The sequence below is a fragment of the Malania oleifera genome, chromosome 8 (assembly GCF_029873635.1).
Source record: "Malania oleifera isolate guangnan ecotype guangnan chromosome 8, ASM2987363v1, whole genome shotgun sequence".
NCBI lineage: Eukaryota > Viridiplantae > Streptophyta > Magnoliopsida > Santalales > Ximeniaceae > Malania > Malania oleifera.
In genome coordinates this window covers 16,971,277-16,977,292 of record NC_080424.1, presented here as the reverse complement: position 1 = coordinate 16,977,292, position 6,016 = coordinate 16,971,277, and positions in this window count along the sequence as shown.

The following is a 6,016-nucleotide window of genomic DNA, read 5'->3' as shown; positions in this document are numbered from 1 at the left end:
GAGCAATGATTCTTAGATCAATTTCTCTCTTTTAAAATTAGCATCAAGTGAATAAATAAGTTTTTGTCACAACTGGGCATATGCATTCAAGTTGTAGAACCAAAAAAAAAAAAAATGAAAAAAATAAAATAAAAGGAGAGTTCATTTTATCTTCAGATGTCTTTGAGCTTCCCTTTTTGATCACTTCATGACACATCATGTACTTTTGAGCTTGTTGGTGATCTTTCGAAGCTTTGTTGAATTTGGCTTACTAAGTTGTCTGAAACTATTATTACTTGAACACATAATGATATTAAAACCGTCTTTTATTCAAAAACTAGGAAAAGGAAAGGGAGATGAGAGGAGTCAAGCCCTTCAACTTCCATGGCTCTCGAGAAAAGTTACAAAAGGCAGGAGGAGCCAAAGAAGCCATACCATCATTGTATCTCTCTTTCAAAGTCCCACGTAGATATTGTAATGTCGATCCAGACTATGATAGAGTAGATGACCCATGAAGATGAATCAAGGTTAAGTAGACAAGGCAGGGATAGATATTGCTAATTCCAATAAGATTATGGGTACATTATTAATGAGTTTGGAAATCTCAAAGACCAAGTAGAACACATCATTTAAAGAGCTTATCTTTGAAGGTTTGTTTTTGGTGATTGGTCAACAGAAGACAAAGGAAGTGATAAAGATGCATATATTGAATTATGGTACAATCACACTAGTAATTTTAGGTGAATCAATTATAAAAACAAGGGCAACATGTAAAGAGGAAATTGGATAGAAACTACAAGGATGCATGAACATGATTTGGAGATTAACTTCCTTAAATTACAACTCAATGTGTTATATCCTTATAATGACACCATATTAATCAATACAATAACTGCCTCTCACATTGTCAAGAGGATGCTAGTTAATACTAGGAGCTCAACCAACAAGATTCTATACCATATCTTTAAGAAAGATGAACATAGAGTGTGACGACCTCAAAATTTACATATATATATATATATATATATATATATATATATATATATATATATATATAAACTACTTTGATACCCCCTGCTATGAAACTCAAGCCTCGGAAGGCACCGGGTAAATTTGAATATAAAATCATACCTATGTAACGGAAACGTAATCCATACATCCATATACATCATACAATACCAGGAATCTGTATTTCTAAACCATAACTATATAATACATCTCTTTCCAAAATATCTGTCCCAAAATACAAAACCCTATTCAAACTTACCCTCTAAACCAGGGTAACCAATATACTCTCTATCCGCGAGCTTGGTCTGCTCGCCCAACTGGCTTACCTGAAAAATGTTAAAGTCATGGGGTGAGTCGACGCTCAGTAAGTGGAAATATGCTATTACTAGTGTGTGACAACTAAGTTAGGAATACTGTTTAAATAACAACTGAACTATAATACAATAGTAAATCTGTAAAACATATCTTTCTTTTCACAATTTAAAATATAACTGTATCATCTGTATTTTCTACTTTTCATACTGCTAAAATCATACTATACTCATCAGATATTGTAAAACTATATGCATATACATAACTGTGCTTTATCCCTGGAACTCTGTATGTCATGATTTGACTCCTCATGACAGGGTTGTGCGGCCCGTAGGCGAGACTTAATCTGGTCGGTCCTCTAGATAAGTCAATATATTCTACACTACCTCAGCTCAATCAAACTGCATACACTCTTAGGCGCGGGACTAACTGCTACCTCGTCAAACAGGCCCCTTCTACCCAACGAATTGGGGAGCTGCATACTATTCGAGCACGGTCGACGGTACCCACACACTATCTGAGATATGTGGTTGCACTCTATCTGTATCTAGCAATGGTACCGTGCTCTATATTCTTTATCTGTATCTATTTGTAATCTTTCCTCAGGGATATGATACTATATATATATATACACATATATACTCTTTTACTATTTTCATCATGTTTCCAAAATTACCATAACGCTATCTTTCTGTACTGTAAATACTGTAATCTCTGTATACTGTATCTATAATATCTTGATGCTATCTTTGTATATCTGTCTGCATACTCTGTCTATATACTCTGTCTGTATACTTTATATGTTATGGTAGTAGGAAACATGACATACTATAAACAATGTATATACTGTTCTGAATAAAGCTGTAATATACTGATCTGAGTAAAATTGTATACATGTATATGTATATATTTCTGTTTTATGAAACTATTCGAATAAAAGCTGTATATGTATGTATATCTTTCTGTATAATCTTTGCGAATATATGGTTATACTGGGAAAAACTATATAAATTGTATATATTGTCTATATCTGTGTATTCAGTTTAGTATGATATATTGTAAAAACCATATAAGTTCTTTATTACATAAATATCTACTCAGGCCACACAAGCATTTAAATCTCATATTCTATAAAACTAGGTAATAAGCTAGTATATACATATGTGTGAAATCTCTGTTAACATTATAAAAATTCCTAGCATAACATATTTCCCTTACCTTGTCTTTGAAAAACCCCTACTGTACTCTAGCCCTATACCCGCAAGGTTCTCCACTCAACACCCTGAAAATCAAATCTCCTAGAACAAAACATCAGTATTTCTTCGTGTATTGTATTTCTTATAACCGAGGGAAAGACAAATACTGAATAAAATGTCTTACCCTGAGATTGGGACGAAATCCAAACCAACTCCACCAATGATTAGCTCCAGTAGACTTGTAGAGAACTTTGTCAGGAGCATCGTGGTGGCTTTAGATCGTTGATCCGACGTAAAACGGACCCGGAATCGAAGAGAGAAGGAGAAAGGGATGTAGAGAGAGAGAGAGAGAGAGAGAGAGAGAGAGAGAGAGAGAGAGAGAGAGAGAGAGGAGAGGGTTTCTGTGCGAGTTTTGCGTGAAAAATATGGGTTTTCACTATTTATAGAGTCAGATTCATCGACGAGACACGTTACCTCATCGACGAGTCCTTTAATAATTTCGTCGATGAATTTCCTCCCTCGTCGACTAATTTCAGACTATCCCAAAAACCCTTCTCGGTATCTTCTCGTCGACGAGGCGTGGCTTCGTCAACGAGGTCCCCTTATGCGCTCGTCGATGAACTCCCTGTGTTTGTTGATGAGGCCTTGTGGAAAAATCTTTTGGGTTATTATCTTCAAAGCGCAATGTCTTCGATGAAGCCTACTGCCTCCTTCTATTTTTGTTTCCATTTCCCTCTCCCTTTATTATTTAAATACCATTATTTTTCGGATCGTTACATAGACCACTTGAAGTTGGATACTATTCCATTGGAAAAATTTATTAGAGAAGTAATCTACTTTGTACCATTGATAGTGAGGTATTACTCTTGACAAACGACCATTATGGTAAACTTCCTAGTGATGGAAGGATGTTTGGGCTATAAAGTAATGTTTGACTGACCTATCTTGAACCAAATGAGAGCTACTACATTAATGTGCCACTTGTTAATGAAGTTCCTTATTAAGAATTGGGTTGCGAAAATTAAAGAAGACAAGGGCATAGTTTGGTAGTGCTATGCTGCGACTTTTAAGGGAAGTCAAAGGCTCTAGCCATTGACACCTTGGATGTTTGGGAAAAAAAAAATCGACCAAATGGCGTCCAATAGAGAACTTGATAAAAATTAGATTATATCTGATGAGAATGAATAAATAACTAATCATAACTCAAAGATCCTATTAGAACTAAGTTGAATGACTATTTGAGAGCCAAAGCTTATGTGTTTGCATGGTACACATTTAATATGTATGACATTGACTTGGAGGTAATTGTCAACACCGCCTCCACCATCTAATCTCAGACATGCCAAGAAAAAGAAGATGAAGTATGCTTTAGATAGGATTAAAGCCATTGATAAGGAGGAGTGAAAACTATTGAAAGAAAGATCCATTAAAGAGGTAAATTATCTGGAGTGTATTACTTAAATGACAAAAATGGCGCCGTGCACGTATGTATGTGGCGTCCATTGACTTTGACATCCCATTGGCAAAACATAGTGATGGTAAGAAGGAAAATTATATAGTACCCCATCATAGTGAATGGAATTTTGTAATTGTTCAGGTTTAATGAACATTGAGAAGGGACGATTGAGATAACTTTTCATCATGAACAAATTTTAATTTGATATCAAATTGATTAACCATGACATGTTTTTCTTTACTCCCCCCCCCCCCGAAAAGAGACCTTTTTTTTTGTTAGGAAAATATTAAACTCCTATATAAAATGACAACCATCAAATAGAATTAAAATCTTCACACCATTCTATTTTACTCATTGAACTTAAAATTAAATGCCTAGTAAAAGGCACACTTCTTTAGTAATTGCTACCAGCAAGCACCACTATTGCCTGCCATCGCCATGTGCCAGCTACCTCCACCGCTAGCCACCATATGCCTATGCCACTACCCCCACCACTAGATGTTGTTGACTTTGGTGTATTCCCAAGAAAGGGGGGGGGGGGGATGATTTGAATATTTAAAATCTTTTGCCTAGGTTCAACTAATCTAACAACAGTATTATACAACCTAGGGTCTGTCTATGTAATCCAAAATGCGCAGATAAGTATAATATATGGAAATTTAAATCATGTGCAGCATTCACCGACTATTGAAGAATAACATACACGTGTAGTAAATAAATTGCGAAAAAAATAAAGTGCACACACGATATGTTATTGGGGTTCGGCCAATTGTGCTATGTCCTCGCCTCAAGCTCACAAGCAAGGGGGTTTCCACTATGGATCACTTAACGGGTGGAGCGGCACCGATTACAACACCTTATCAGGATGGTGCACCTTACTTTCCTAACTAGGTCAAAGCCACTCGGGACTTTTTATAGGGCAAGTCTCCCTCTTCAGGCCCATGCCTGTAATACAATCAATCAACTCAATTTTTGCGTACAAATAAAGTTGCTTCTAATATAAGCATATTTGCACCAGTATTAATCAATGTACACCAACAATGTAAGAACTATAAGCTCAGATGTACATGTGTGCAATCAACACTCAGAGTAATATCTATATTCAATCACGCACAAGAGTGTATCAACAAGCTAATCTTTGAAACTATGTATAAATGTAAATCTCAATCACAGTTTAGGGTTTCAAAGATTTCTACCAAGAGTATTCTAAATATCTCTAAAAATAATTTCTCAATATTCAAGCACAAGAGATATTCGAAAATGAGCTTGTGAAAAGATTTTTGCATTCTAAAAAATACAAGCTCAATGAGTCTTGCAATAATGATGCAAAGACTCATTAGCTACAAGATTTTTCCACACACAGATTTATTAAATAAAATCGGGGAAAAGACCTTATGCTCAACTCTCAATCCGAAGATCAAATATACAACACAATGAGAGTTTCTTAGCAAATGAGAATAATGTATAACCACTCAAAGAACTCTCATTGGGATTGATTTAGCTAAGGAATAATAATATGTGAATATAGAGACTTGAAGACTTATGGTAATTAAATAATAAAAGAAATGAGAGAAAAATGAATTTTTATAAGAAGGTGCAGTAGGGCCTCGTCGACGAGTGTAGAAGTGCTCGCAACGAGTAGACTCTTGGGCTTGTCGACGGGGACATGCGTCTCATTGACGAGAACTTAACAAGAGGCTTTTCTAGGGTTTGAAACTCGTTGACGAGGAGATAGTGGTCATCGACGATCCTTTCATTGACTCTTCGATGAGGTGACATGTCTCGTTGACGAGTCCACGTGGACCAGCTTTCTATATAAGCTCAAAATCTCATTTTTCTGCAAAAAAATTGATAGAAACTCTCTCTATCTTTCTCTTCTATGACTCTCTCTATAACGACTTGGATAAAAGGTGGAATTTAGACAATAAAGAGGGAGGAAAAATGGAAACAGGAATAGAAGGAAGCTGCCAAACTTTGTCGACGAACACAGGGTTTCGTCGACGAAGGCTTTAAGGATTTCGTTGACGAACATAGGGTTTCGTCGACGAAAAAATACTGAGAGGCG